This window comes from Coregonus lavaretus, assembly GCF_964263955.1.
Source record: "Coregonus lavaretus genome assembly, chromosome: 5".
Lineage (NCBI taxonomy): Eukaryota > Metazoa > Chordata > Actinopteri > Salmoniformes > Salmonidae > Coregonus > Coregonus lavaretus.
The window spans coordinates 19,137,807-19,154,127 of NC_139992.1; the positions used below are offsets into that span (position 1 = coordinate 19,137,807).

Sequence of the window (16,321 nt, forward strand, 5' to 3'; positions counted from 1 at the left end):
AGATCTTGCATGGAGCCCCAGATCGAGGGAGATTATCAGTCGTCTTGTATGTCTTCCATTTCCTAATAATTGCTCCCACAGTTGATTTCTTCAAACCAAGCTGCTTACCTATTGCAGATTCAGTCTTCCCAGCCTGGTGCAGGTCTACAATTTTGTTTCTGGTGTCCTTTGACAGCTCTTTGGTCTTGGCCATAGTGGAGTTTGGAGTGTGACTGTTTGAGGTTGTGGACAGGTGTCTTTTATACTGATAACAAGTTCAAACAGGTGCCATTAATACAGGTAACGAGTGGAGGACAGAGGAGCCTCTTAAAGAAGAAGTTACAGGTCTGTGAGAGCCAGATATCTTGCTTGTTTGTAGGTGACCAAATACTTATTTTCCACCATAATTTGCAAATAAATTCATTAAAAATCCTACAATGCGATTTTCTGGATTTTTTTTCTCAATTTGTCTGTCATAGTTGACGTGTACCTATGATGAAAATTACAGGCCTCTATCATCTTTTTAAGTGGAAGAACTTGCACAATTGGTGGCTGACTAAATACTTTTTTCCCCACTGTATGCACGCACCACTTTTCCGTTATTTATTTTTTAGAATTTTTTGAAACAAGTTATTTTTTTCATTTCACTTCACCAATTTGGACTATTTTGTGTATGGCCATTATATGAAATCCAAATAAAAATCAATTTAAATTACAGGTTGTAATGCAACAAAATAGGAAAAACGCCAAGGGGGATGAATACTTTTGCAAGGCACTGTACTTTGGTCATCATACTTTGATCTGCTTTCCTTCAAATATCATCAAATTTCATGAAAAACATGATTTTGAATAGTCTTAAATAGTTACATTTTAATGATATCATATTCACTTAGGATCTCACTTGGTGAAGTCCACAGGGGAATTTTGCTGTGTAGAGGCAATTTGGGGCAGGCCTTTACGGAAAACAAATAATATTTGACTACAGGAGTCACCACGGTAGTCAACCACCACAGCCCGTGGCAGGCAGGCAGGCAGGCTAATACCTCATACCTCATACCTGGAACAGGGCCAGACACATTCCCCATTCCACCACAGAAAGACTGACTGACATCTCCAGGGCTCTGGTGTTAACTGGATGACTAAAGGTAAAACATAAAACAACTGTAACGGAGAGAGAAAATGATCACCCGGGGTGAGCAACACTAACCCGGGAGAACTACCCTGCTGCATTCAAACCCTTAACAAGAACACCTGATTCTACTAGATGCTCACCAATATATTGATTAGTTGAATCAAAAAAATCTAATCAAAGTTTATTGCTCGCATACACAGTTTAGCAGATGTTATAGTGGGCGCAGCGAAATGCTTGCATTACTAGATCCTAACGGTTCAGTAAAATGTCAAACATCAGGTGTGTTATAGCAAAAGCCTGCATACTCAGTAGCTGTCCAGGAGCAGGGTTGGCCATCCCTGGAGTGATGATACTGTGCAGCACAAGAGTCTTGAGGTCAGTGTTTTGAAAGCTAATATTCCTGTTCCCAGCTGGTCTGGATTGACTCACTGCATGACTTGAGTCTTGGAGTTTTCAATTCCCTCCTTCAATACAAGCTTGACTCTTTATCAAGGGGGGATGTTTGGTTGACTGGCCAGTTTATACTAAGTCTGACAGACACACTTCACAGTGGAGGTGTATAACTGTTTAACTGTATAACAGCTGTTATTACAACTAAGTTATCAACTGTGAGGTGTCACACTACCTTTGTCCACTTGTGATATCAAATGTACATTCTGCTACTACATGGAGTTTAGTTCGATATCTTTGCTTTATATTGGGTAACATCATAGTGTCTATTCTGGATGATGTGCCATTGACGATATGCATTTAAAAATATATATTTTAGACATTTAGCAGACACTCTTATCCAGAGCGACTTGCAGGAGCAATTAGGGCTAAGTGCCTTGCTCAAGGGCACATCAACAGATTTTTCACCTAGCCGGCTCAGGGATTCGAACCAGCGATCTTTCAGTTACTGGCCCAGCGCTGTTAACTGCTAGGCTACAGTGATAAGGCTGTGCCTTGACAGAAGCACTAAAGGATGTGGAAACAAGAGTGCTAGTAGGCGCCAGAATGAAATCTACATCTGTGCTCCCATTTGCCCATGGTTATGACGCCCATCAAACAAGAGTGCTAGTAGGCGCCAGAATCGGATTGATGTTGAGTGTCACGGATTCTGCCGAGGCTGCTCCTCCTCCTTGCTCGGGCAGGCTTCGGCGTTCGCCGTCCCCGGAGTACTAGCTGCCACCGTTAGATGTTTCGATGTTTGATTGCTTTTGTCTGTCTATTGCACCTGTGTCCGTTTGTGTCTGATTATGTGTCCTATAAGTTGCCTGTCTTGTGTTGGTTAGTTTGTGTGTTGTTATTCGCCTGTCCGTTAGTGCTGCGTGTTTTCGCTGTTTGTTGTTTTGTAGTTTACGCACAGTTTGCGTAATCGCTCGCCTCTGTTTTATGTTGAGGCCGTTGATTGTATTTTGCCTTGTGTTGCACTAGTAAACTTTGTTGGACTAGCTTCGGTGTCCTGCGCCTGACTCCCACACCACATTAACCTCAGCCCTTGACATTGAGTCGACCATAATGACTGCTTGTGCGATACAGGAAATGATCTCTCTACTTCTCAGCACAACCACCACATCAAAACACACTGATGGAGAGATTAAAACAAAGTGACAGAAAGATAAAGATAGAGAAAGGTGTTCACTAAGATTAAAAATGAATGGTGCCAACAAACGGAGAGAAAGAGGATGGATTAATTAAGTTAGATGTTGGTATTATAATGTGTGCTTTATTATATCTCGATGTGGTCCAATTTGTAGCTACAACTCAGAGCAGTCTCCTTGAAAAACATATATCCTTAGTAGGCCTACATCTGTGCTCACATTTTCCCATGTTTCTTGGAGATCATTTGAATGGTAACATTTTATGATACTCAACTCATCCTGTGGTATAAGCACATTCATCCAGTAACTGTTTCATAACACCTCAAATTAATGTCACTATACTGAAGGTGTCTGTGCACACTTTGTAAAGCCATATGACATGGTTATGACGCTCATTATTTAATTAAATAATGTGACACAGAGGTTGGTAAATGACATAACATTTTATAACATCTGGTTATTTGTAGCATGTAATAACATATGACATAAGTTGTCATGCAGACTGTGTAACACGTGCATGGCCCACGCATTTTACACCATGATCATACAGAGTAGTAACCAGCAATAACTAACACATTCTTAACACTATAACACATGGTAAGACAGAAAACGTTAATATTTCTGTCACTTGCACACATAGCACAACTTCCTGACTGAGGAAAGGAGGAATTAATTTGTGGAGGGTGTCCAAACCTTCAAAACAATGCTCTCTAATTCCTGACTGTCAAACAACTCAATTTCCCCGATAATAAAAAATAATAATAATATTTGCTTGTAATACAATTCTTCAACCACTAGAAGTTGTGCGTACCCGTGGTCTGAGATTTGCGTGGTGATACGCGTACTTTCCTGTCAAGTTCAAATTTGAGAAACACATTTTTGCGGGAAAAGTGGTGCATGCAATGATTATAATATTTTTTGTGCATATGCACTTTGATAAATGAGGCACCAGGACAGTGAGTTCCTCAAAATCCTGAAACCTCAAAGAATATGGATTTTACAAGAAAATAATGGTTAAAGCTGGAATCCTTAGTTGCTACATCCATTTTTTGATGTATAAATTAATGATATACACCCATTGATTGTTGAAGAATAACTCAAATTAACTTTTAAGAAGGCACACCTGTTAATTGAACTGCATTCCAGGTGACTACCTCATGAAGCTGGTTGAGAGAATGCCAAGAGTGTGCAAAGCTGTCATCAAGGCAAAGGGTGGCTATTTGAATATATTTTGATTTGTTTAGCACTTTTTTGGTAACTACATGATTCCATGTGTGTTATTTCATAGTTTTGATATCTTCACTATTATTCAACAATGTAGAAAATAGTAAAAATAAAGAAAAACTCTGGAATGAGTAGGTGTGTCCAAACTTTTGACTGGTACTGTATATCAGTATATATAAAAAATGTCATCCACGGGCCAAATTCGGCCAGCGGGCCGCCAGTTGGGGAACCATGATAAACACACACACACACACTACACTGACACACATAACACACACACACACACCTATACCGACAACACAAACACACCTATACCGACACAACACAAACACACATACACACACACACACTTTCACACTCATTCTATGCTGCTGCTACTCTATTCTTTATTTTACTCTCTATCCTGATGCCTAGCCACTCTACTCTGTCTTCATGTAAATATCTACCTCAATTACCTCATACCCCTGCACATTGATCTGGTACCGGTACTCCCTGTGTATAGCTTCATTGTAGGGACCACAAACCTTACTATTAGCCTGTTACCAACCCTTAGTAAACTATTGGAAAAAATTGTGTTTGACCGGATACAATTTTACTGTAAACAAATTGACAGCAAACTTTCAGCATGCTTATAGAGAAGGACGTTAGACTTTAGTGCAGCTTTTGACATTATCGATCATAGTCTGCTGCTGGAAAACGTATGGGTTATGGCTGTACACCCCCTGCTATAATGTGGATAAAGAGTTACTTGTCTAACAGAACACAGGAGGGTGTTCTTTAATGGAAGCCTTTCAAACAAAATCCAGGTAGGATCAGGAATTCCCCAGGGCAGCTGTCTAGACCCCTTGCTTTTTTCCATCTTTACTAACGACATGCCACTGGCTTTGAGTAAAGCCAGTGTGTCTATGTATGCGGATGACTGAACACTATACACGTCAGCTACTACAGCAACTGAAATAACTGCAACACTTAACAAAGAGTTGCAGTTAGTTTCGGAATGGGTGGCAAGGAATAAGTTAGTCCTGAATATTTCCAAAACTAAAAGCATTGTATTTGGGTCAAATCATTCACTAAACCCTAAACCTCAACTACATCTCATAATGAATAATGTGGAAATTGAGGTGACTAAACTGCTTGGAGTAACCCTGGATTGTAGACTGTCATGGTCAAAGCATATTGATACAACAGTATTTAAATGGGGAGAAGTATGTCCATAATTAAGCGCTGCTCTGCCTTCTTAACAACATTATCAACAAGGCAGGTCCTACAGGCCCTAGTTTTGTCGCACCTAGACTAATGTTCAGTAGTGTGGTCAGGTGCCACAAAGAGGGACTTGGGAAAGTTGCAGTTGGCTCAGAACAGGGCAGCAAGGCTGGCCCTTAAAAGTACATGGAGAGCTAACATTAATGACATGCATGTCAGTCTCTCCTGGCTCAGAGTGGAAGAGAGATTGACTTCATCACTGCTTGTTTTTGTAAGAGGTGTCGACAAGCTGAATGTACCGAGCTGTCTGTTTGGAATACTGGCACACAGCTCGGACACCCATGCATACCCCACAAGACATGCCACCAGAGTTCTCTTCACAGTCCCCAAGTCCAGAACAGACTATGGGAGGTGCACAGTACTGCATAGAGCCATGACTACATGGAACTCTATTCCACACTACATTTTAGCCATTTAGCAGACGCTCTTATATAATTGTTTTCACATCAGGTAACTGATGCAAAAAGTAGAATCCGATTAAAAAAAACAGGTACAAATAAACCTTATGGAACAACGGGGACTGTGAAGAGACACACACAAGGGTAGACACATGCATACGCAAACATTGTGATATTGTTGTATGGTGGTATTAAACATTTTGTATTGTAGATAGGTAGTGGTGTAATAATGTCATATGATGTACTGTTTTATATATAATGTAAATGCTTTAATATGTGTCGACCCCAGGTAGAGTAGGTGCTGCCTTGGCAGCAGCTAATGGGGATCCCTAATAAATACAAATACTACAGACAGTCTGTTGTGGTAGCCAGGTGGGCCTCATGACATAGCTGCTGGACCATTCTGGAAAACGTTTTACTCGATTATCAGAACTAACTTGAAACCTGCTGTTAATCCTTCCTAATGCCTACATACATAATAAGCACAAGTGTACCAACAGTTTGCAATACTTATATTAATTAATTTACCTTCTTAGAGATGATAAACCCAAGGTGCACCTCTTCACGCCGTGAGTATGGTTTCAGGCTCGCTGAAGTGTCATTTTAAGGAATACTATTCAGGTTGACAAGACAATGCGGTGGGTTGTTTTCTTGAGGTGTGAAACCTCAGCTGGATTTGAGAATCCCCAGTCCTAACCAAGCAGAGGTACAGGAGTGAGTCAGAATATGCATGATACCCCTGCATTCTATGGGCCCTGCCCTGCTTCTGTTCTGGAGCTAGGAAGTGGCTTCTCCCACAGAGATTCACAGTAACATAAAGGCACTTCTTGGAACCTATCGTGCAGTCACACAACCACAGGTGCACACAAACTCTTGCTCAAACACACGACGGTTAATACTCAGGTGGGGGGGGGTACTATGCAACCACCAACTTTCTCTTATTCGTCTCTCATCTTGGTTTGATTTTAGTCTTGCTGATCTCAAGGGAAATAGGTCAACTTAAATTTATGAAACCAACAATAAATAAGATACTACATGTAATGAATAGTCAGGGAGAAAAAGGTGTAGATTCACGCACAGAGCGCGGCAGGTGTTTATTTCGCCTTCGCAAAAGGTAGGAATTGTGTTCACAGGCAGACAATGGTCATACACAGGTAGGCAAACAGGCAGGAGAATCAAAAACTAGGACTGAAGGCTATAACTGGTTCTAAACAAACGAACTAGGAAAAGGTTTAGTAGAGTCAAAATGAACAATACCTCACAAGGCACAAACAGAATGAACTGAACTAAATAAGGAGCTAATGAGACCAGGTGAGTAACAAACACAGGTGAAATCAATGAACAAAAATGAAAGACAGGGCTACGTTCAAGAACACAGAGAAACATGGCTACATTCAAGAACAAAAGGTTGACTAAGAAAATAAATACAGAACCTTACACTACACAAATAAAGTTTGTATATGGGTGGTTCTGCAACTACTGGCACTTTTGGCTTTTATTTTTATTTTTAGTTTCTTGAAAGAAACTTGTATTTACATAAATAATGTTCTACTTTTGTCAGGAACCATAAACTGGTATTGACTGTGGCCATTTTATTCAACAAGACATGGATTTATGTAACGGAGACGCAGGGAGAGAGGAAGCAGGTGCAGTAGTGAGTTTCATGATTAAGAACATGGACAGATCGAAAACAAGGGAAGCGTATGGACAAGAAAACATAACCAATACTGCCTGACCCGATGAGTGCTACAGTGCTTTGCAAAAGTATTCATCCCCCTTGCCGTTTTTCCTATTTTGTTGCATTACAACCTGTAATTTAAATGGATTTTTATTTGGATTTCATGTAATGGACATAAGGCTGTAGTGGTCTAAGGCTGTGCCACTAGAGATCCTGGTTCGAATCCAGGCTCTGTCATAGCCGGCCGTGACCGGGAGACCCATGGGGCGGCGCACAATTGGCCCAGCTTCGTCCAGGGTAGGGGAGGGAATGGCCGGCAGGGATGTAGCTCAGTTGGTAGAGCATGGCGTTTGCAACGCCAGGGTTGTGGGTTCGATTCCCACGGGGGGACAGTATGACATTTTTTTTATGTATGCACTCACTAACTGTAAGTCGCTCTGGATAAGAGCGTCTGCTAAATGACTAAAATGTAAAATGTAATACACAAAATAGTCCAAATTGGTGAAGTGAAATGAAAAAAAGAACTTATTTCAGAAAATTCTAAAAATAAATAACGGAAAAGTGGTGCGTGCATATGTATTCACCCCCTTTGCTATTAAGCCCCTAAATAAGATCTGGTGCAACAAATTACCTTCAGAAGTCACATAATTAGTTAAATAAAGTCCACCTGCGTGCAATCTAAGTGTCACATGATCTGTCACATGATCTCAGTATATATACACCTATTCTGAAAGGCCCCAGAGTCTGCAACACCACTAACCAAAACTCACGGACCAGGCAAGGAGGGCATTAATCAGAGAGGCAACAAAGAGACCAAAGATAACCCTGAAGGAGCTGCAAAGCTCCACAGTGGAGATTGGAGTATCTGTCCATAGGACCACTTTAAGCCGTATACTTCACAGAGCTGGGCTTTACAGAAGAGTGGCCAGAAAAAAAGCCATTGCTTAAAGAAAGAAATAAGCAAACATGTTTGGTGTTCGCCAAAAGGCATGTGGGAGACTCCCCAAACATTACATTTACATTTTAGTCATTTAGCAGACGCTCTTATCCAGAGCAACTTACAGTTAGTGAGTGCAAACATTATTTTTTATTTATTTTTTTCATACTGGCCCACCGTTGGAATCGAACCCACAACCCTGGCATTGCAAACGCTATGTCAGGCGCAAACCAACCACCTCTCATCACCCCAAGAACACCATCCCCACAGTGAAGCATGGTGGTGGCAGCATCATGCTGTGGGGATGTTTTTCTTCGGCAGGGACTTGGAAACTGGTCAGAATTGAAGGAATGATGGATGGCGCTAAATACAGGGACATTCTTGAGGGAAACCTGTTTCAGTCTTCTAGAGATTTGAGACTGGGATGGAGGTTCACATTCCAGGAGGACAATGACCCTAAGCATACTGCTAAAGCAACACTCGAGTGGTTTAAGGGCAAACATTTAAATGTCTTGGAATGGCCTAGTCAAAGCCCAGACCTCAATCCAATTGAGAATCTGTGGTATGACTTAAAGATTGCTGTACACCAGTGGAACCCATCCAACTTGAAGGATCTGGAGCAGTTTTGCCTTGAAGAATGGGCAAAGCTCCCAGTGGCTAGATGTGCCAAGCTTATAGAGACATACCCCAAGAGACTTGCAGCTGTAATTGCTGCAAAAGGTGGCTCTACAAAGTATTGACTTTGGGGGGGTGAATAGTTATGCACGCTCAAGTTTTCCGTTTTTTTTTTCTTCTTTCTTGTTCGTTTCACAATAAAAAATATTTTTGCATCTTCAAAGTGGTAGGCATGTTGTGTAAATCAAATGATACAAACCCCCCAAAAACCCATTTTAATTGCAGTGTCACGACTTCATCCGAGGCTGCCCCCTCTCTTTGTTCGGGCAGGCTTCGGTGTTCGTCGTCACCAGCCTTCTAGCCACTGCCGCTCCTCATCTCATCATTCTATTTTTTTTCTTGTTTATTACACACACCTGGTTCATATCCCCTCATCAGTACCTGTATAAGTGTTCCCTCTGCCCCCTTGTCTTTGTGTGTGATTGTTTATTGTGAGGATAGTGAAGCTCGTGGTACTCCTTGTATTTTGTATCAGATCCAGCCACCCACATCCCAGCACCCAGAGGGATCCATATATTCCGACCACGGGATTTAGACGGGACAGCTGCCAGGGACTCCTCCTACAACTGGAGCTATATTATTCTACCATCATCCCGGCCCCATCGGAGCGGGAGAAGGTGTCTGCCCTCGTCTCCTGCCTCTAGGGGAAAGCCCTGGAGTGGGCCAATGCAGTCTGGAGTGAAAGAGGAGCCTCGTTGGACAACTACGGGGAGTTCACTCGCCTCTTTCGGTCTGTCTTCGATCACCCGCCCGAAGGTAGTGAGGCGGGCAAGCGGCTGGTCCACCTGAGGCAGGGGACAAGGACCGCGCAGGACCCCGGCTGGGCCTGGGTGGAACGAGCAGGCCCTCATTGACCACTTCTGGTGCCATCTACGAGAGGACGTCCGAAGAGGGCTAGCCTGCCGGGACACCATGTTGTCCTTTAATCAACTGGTGGACATGGCCATCCGGTTGGACAACCTGCTGGCTGCTAGAGGACGTCCTGGAAGGGGCCTGCCCGTTCCACCCCCCCAACCCGGATCACGAGCTGATGGAGCTGGGTGGAGCGGCGATCCGGGAAAGCGGAGGATGACAGCCCCAGTGTCCCTCTAGTGGAACGAGAGGACTTTCTCCTGCACGCTGTCATGGCGTTCTTTTGGGTCTTGAGGCGGCAGGCAGGGCACTCTCGCGTCACCCCAGGTATCGAACACCCACACTCGTTCAGAGCCCTCTGCTGCACACTCTACCCTACCCATGCACTTTCCTGATTACATTGTAGTTCCCCAGTGTAAGGCGCTGGTCGACTCAGGCGCAGCTGGGAACTTTATGGACAGGTCATTTGCACATAGTCTAGGCATTACATAGGTTCCCCTATCCATTCCACTCCCCATCAGAGCACTTGACAGTCGACCACTAGGGTCCGGGTTCGTTAGGGAAGTTACAGCACCAGTCACTATGGTTACGCACAAGACCCATAGCGAGCAAGTCACCTATTTTATTATTGAGTCTCCTGATTTCCCTGTTGTGTTAGGTCTTCCCTGGTTAGTACTACACAACCCCACCTTTTCATGGCTGCAGAGGGTTCTCACGTGGTGGGCGTGAGAGTGTCAGGGTAGGTGTCTAGGTGTTTCCATTGGTGCAACCACGGTGGACAGTCCATACACCACCTCCACTGTGCGCATTCCCCCCGAATACCTCGATTTGGCGTACGCATTTTCCAAAACGCAGGCGACCAAATTACCACCTCATCGGGCGGGGGATTGCGCGGTAAACCTCCGGGTAGACGCTGTGCCTCCCAGGAGTCATGTGTATCCCCTGTCGCAGTCTGAAACGGAGGCGATGGAGACATACGTCTCCGAGTCCCTGCGTCAGGGGTTCATACGTCCCTCCACTTCGCCCGCCTCAAGTTTCTTTTTTGTGAAGAAGAAAGACGGAGGTCTGCGCCCTTGCCTTGATTACCGAGCACTGAACAAGGGGACTATACTTCATAGTTATCCTCTACCCCTCATTCCATCTATGATCGAGTCAATGCATGGGGCACGCTTCTTCACAAAATTAGATCTCCGGAGTGCGTACAACCTGGTGCGTGTCCGAGAGGGGGACGAGTGGAAGACAGCATTCAGCACAACCACGGGGCATTACGAATACCTGGTGATGCCGTACGGTTTGATGAATGCTCCATTTGTCTTCCAGTCCTTTGTGAACGAGGTGTTTCAGGACATGCTTGGTCGTGGTGTAGTGGTCTACATCAATGACATTCTGGTGTATTCCGCTACGCGCAGCGAACATGTGTCCCTGGTTCGCAAAGTGCTGGCCCGACTGTTGGAACATGACCTTTATGCCAAGGCAGAACAGTGTCTGTTTTTCCAACAGTCCGTCTCCTTTATCGGATACTGCATTACCACCTCAGGTGTGGAGATGGAGGGATATCGCATTTCAGCCGGGCGTATTTGGCAGACTCCAACCACGGTTAAGGAGGTGCAGCGCTTTATTGGCTTTGCCAACTACTATCGGAGGTTTATCCGGGGCTTTGGCAAAGTCGCAGCTCCCATTACATCTCTGTTGAAGGGTGGGCCGTCCCGACTCCGCTGGTCTGCTGAGGCTGACAGGGCCTTCAGTAACCTGAGGGTTCTGTTCACCTCAGCCCCGGTACTGGCCCATCCCGAACCATCACTAACGTTGGTAGTGGAGGTGGATGCGTCCGAGGTTGGGATAGGCGCTGTCCTATCTCAACGCTCAGGCACGCCACCCAAGCTCCGCCCCTATTCCTTCTTCTCCAAGAAGCTCAGCCCGGCGGAGCAGAACTACGACGTTGGTGATCGGGAGCTGTTCGCTGTTGTCCGAGCCCTGAACGTGTGGAGGCACTGGCTCAAGGGGAGCGAAACACCCTTTCCTCGTCTGGACGGACCACCATAACCTGGAGTACATCTGGGCAGCGAGGAGGCTGAACCCTCGCCAGGCCAGGTGGGCCCTATTCTTCACCCGGTTTGATTTTACTCTATCATACATTCCGGGTACGAAGAAAGTGAAGGCAGACGCACTGTCACTGCTGTACGACACAGAGGAGAGGTCCATAGACAACACCCCCATACTCCCGGCCTCCTGTATTGTGGCGCCGGTAGTATAGGTGATGGACGCGGACATAGAGCGGGCATTACACACAGAGCCATCTCCACCTCAGTGTCCAGCTGGGTTGCAGTACGTGCCTTCTCTTGTCCGTGACCGTCTGATCTATTGGGCACACACTACCCCCTCCTCTGGTCACCCAGGTATCGGTCATACAGTGCGCTGTCTGAACGGAAAGTACTGGTAGCCTACCTTGGCTAAGGACGTGATGGTGTATGTATCCTCCTGCTCAGTGTGCGCCCAGAGTAAGGCACCTAGGCACCTCCCAGCAGGTAAGTTACAGCCCTTACCAGTTCCACAACGGCCATGGTCACACTTGTGTATTGACTTCCTTACTGATCTTCCCCTCTGTCAAGTTAACACCACCATCCTGGTCGTTGTGGACCGCTTTTCCAAAGCCTGCCGCCTCCATCTGCTGCCCGGTCTCCCCACGGCCCTGCAGACTGCGGAGGCCCTGTTTACACACGTCTATCGGCACTATGGGGTTTCCAGAGGACATAGTGTCTGACCCGGGGTCCCCAGTTCACATCCAGGGTCTGGAAGGCGTTCATGGAACGTCTGGGGGTCTCAGTCAGCCTGACTTCCGGTTTTCACCCCGAGTCTAATGGGCAGGTGGAACGGGTGAACCAGGATGTGGGTAGGTCCTACTGCCTGGAGCGGCCAGGGGAGTGGTCGGTGTTCTTGCCATGGGCCGAATATGCCCAGAACTCTCTCCGCCACTCCTCCACTAACCTAATGCCATTTCAATGTGTTTTAGGTTATCAGCCGGTTCTGGCACCGTGGCATCAGAGCCAGACCGAGGCTCCTGCGGTGGATGACTGGTTTCAGCGCTTTGAGGAGACGTGGAACGCTGCTTATGTCCACCTCCAACGCGCCATGCGTTGCCAGAAGGCCAACGCTGACCGCCACCGCAGTGAGGTCCCGGTCTTTGTACCGGGTGATTGGGTATGGCTCTCGACCCGGAATCTACCCCTCCGCCTACCCTGCCAGAAGCTGAGCCCACGGATTGTGGGGCCGTTCAAAGTCTTGAGGAGAATAAACGAGGTTACTTGTATGTCATTACGCCCTCCAGATTACCGTATTAAAATCCATGTGTCTGAGGTGCGGGAGGTCCCTCCGCCCCCTCTGGACAGCGAGGGGGTCCCGGCGTACTCCGTCCCTTCCATCCTGGAATCGAGGCGTCGGGTGGGGGGCCTTCAGTACCTTGTGGATTGGGAGGGGTACGGTCCGGAGGCGCGGTGATGGGTCCCGGTGAGAGATATCCTCGATCCCTCCCTGTTGCAGGATTTCCACCGTCGCCATCCGGCTCGCCCTGCTCCGCGTCTTCCTGGTCGTCCCCGAGGCCGGTGTCGACGCGCTGCTGGAGTTGCGCGTCAAGGGGGGTGGGGGGTACTGTCACGACTTCCTCCGAGGCTGCCTCCTCTCCTTATTTGGGCAGGCTTCGGCGTTCGTCGTCACCGGCCTTCTAGCCACTGCCACTCCTCATCTCATCATTCCATTTGTTTTGTCTTGTTTATTACACAAAACTGGTTCATATCCCCTCATCAGTACCTGTACAAGTATTCCCTCTGCCCACTTGTCTTTGTGTGTGATTGTTTATTGTGAGGATAGTGAAGCTCGGTGGAGCTCCTTGTATTTTGTATCGCCAGGTTATTTTCCCCATGTGCCTTGTTGGTTCCAGTGCACCTGTTTTGCGCACAGGACAGTTTTGACGCTTTACTGCGTAACTCTGTATTCCGGAATAAATCCTGTTATTGTGTGATTTACCCTCCTGCGCCTGACTCCTTCAAATCACCCATCACATCCAGATTGTAAGGCAACAAAATAGGAAAAATGCCAAAGGGGGTGAATACTTTCGCAAGCCACTGTAGATAAATGGGGAGTAATCAAGGTAGTGATGAAGTCCAGGTGTGATGAAGTCCCCCCTGACGCGCGGTTCCAGCCACAGGGGGACGGCGGCCAGGGGGACGGCCCCGAGGGCGAGGAGCGGGCCGGTCCGGACAGCGAAGAAGGAAATATCTGATGATGTTGGGATCTAGAATGTCGTCCACCGGGACCCAACACCGCTCCTCTGGACTGTACCCCTCCCAGTCCACCAGGTACTGGAGCCGACCCCCACGACGTCGGGAGCCCAGGAGGGATTTGACGGCATAGGCGGGGCACCCCTCGAGGAATCGGGCCCACTCCCCGTCGGTCCTTTCGACGTATCGGTGGTGGGGGCTCCCATCTGATGGGCGAAATAGAGGGAGCACTGGAGTAGGAAGCCACGGCATTTAGATGGAGTCCCATCATATTTGTCCGGGAGGGACAATCGGACATCGTTGACCTGGGAGGACTGCTGGATGGGCTGGGGTGCTAGCTCGCTGGGTCGACTCGTGGTAGAGAATCCTCCGCTAGTTGGAGGTGACGCCCCTTGGGTAATGTCGAGGTGTTGAAGAACGCAGAGGACCTCATCTATAGTCGTCCCCAGTTGCGTCAGCTGGTCGTGGTGTTTGCAAAGTAGGCGTCCCTGTTCACCTACCATCTGGGAGATGTCTTGATTACCTGCTGCTTCCATTTGTAGAGGCAGTATTCCGTAACGGAGACGCAGGGAGTCAGGAAACAGGTGCAGTAAGTGAGTTTAATGATAACGTACATGGAGAGATACAAAACAAATTTACTTGGTTAATATGATCAGTTATCATTTGATGAATTCCAAACACAACATGTTGAGACGTATTCTTTTAAATAGAAGCAATTCCAGATGAGTTATAGCCGTTGCGGTAATGACGCAGAATATTCTCTTATCTTGACATATTCAAAGTTACTTTTCTTGAAGGTGGTGATAAATCCAGCCTGGTCACCCGTCATACAAGTCAGTATTTGACGTCCCTCCATGTCTGAGGACATCAGGAGATGACGTGGAAACCGGCCACTAGGGGCAACAGTGAGCGCTGTTACCTTCAAGAGTCGGCTGGAGTGGTGTAAAGCTCACCTCCATTAGACTCTGAAGCAGTGGAATTGTGTTCTCTGGAGTGATGTGTCACGCTTCACCATCTGGCAGTCCGACAGACGAACGCTACCTGCCCCAATGCATAGTGTCCAACTGTACATTTTGGTGGAGGAGGAATAATATTCTGGGGCTGTTTTTCATGATTCGGGCTAGGCCCCTTACTTACTTACTTACTTACTTACTTTATTGTCCCCATGGGGAAATTTTGTTGCAGTGTCATGTACACATTTAAAGTGGCGTTAAATACAAAACAAGATTGACAATACAACTTTCAATAACAGTCACGCACCAATAAAAATAAGAAATAAAACATTTAAAACATTTAAAACAAAGACTAGCCTGCTGGCCTTACGGGGTCAATGGGAACATTTGCCCGAGCTATTTAAGAGGGATATCACACCTGGCACAAATGATTGTCTCGTTCTATTTTTCCTACTGAGGGGTGCCCTATACCTACGCCCAGAGGGGAGTAATTCAAAGTCCAGGTACAGGGGGTGACTTGGGTCTAAAATGATTTTGTGAGCCTTACGGAGGGCCCTGACCTTAAAGATCTCATCCAGGCCTGTCTGTTTGACTCCATGTACCTTACTTGCTGTGGTAATAATCCTTCTCAGCATGTTTCTCTGACTGACAGTGGCATTGCCAAACCAACAAACAATACAAAAAGTTAAAATACTCTCAATAAAGGATTTGTAAAACAGAGTCAATATAGTACAGTCTATATTAAAAGAACCCAACTTTTTTAGAAAGTACAGTCTCTGTTGGCTCTTTTTGTAGATCTGGTCTGTACATTTACTCCACTGAAGCTTACTGTCCAAAAAGACACCCAGATATTTATATTCCTCTACAATTTCTATATTCTGGCCTCTGATAGATGTTGCAGAGGTAGGTGTTGTACGCTACCTGAAGTCTATGCACATCTCTTTGGTCTTGTTAGTATTGAGGACCAAGTGTGATTCCTCACACCACTCTACAAAGTCATCTAGGACCGGGCCATGATGTTCCTCGTCATCATGCAACAGGCTGATCAAGGCAGTGTCATCAGCGAACTTAACGAGGTGTCTGTCAGTATGGGAACTAGTACAACTATTAGTGTACAAGATGTACAGAAGTGGGGACAAAACACATCCCTGAGGAGAGCCTGTGTTGGTATTGCGTATATCCGACACATGGGGACCTATTTTGACTCGCTGTGAGCGTTGGCTCAGGAAGTCCAACAGCCACAAAACCAGCCCCCCATCTAAGGAAAAGTCCCGAATGAGTCTCTGTGCCAGAATGTAAGGCTGGTTAGTTCCAGTGAAGAGAAATCTTAACGCTAAAGCATACATTGACATTCTAGATGATTCTGTGCTTCC

At 46.2% G+C, this 16,321-nt stretch overlaps 1 protein-coding gene across 1 annotated transcript in view; it reads right to left on the bottom strand.

The window, feature by feature from the left end:
• LOC311129394 (interleukin-1 receptor type 1-like) overlaps positions 1 to 16,321 on the bottom strand; it is an 82,940-nt gene that overhangs the window by 23,760 nt on the left and 42,859 nt on the right. The gene's annotated exons all lie outside the window — the stretch shown is intronic.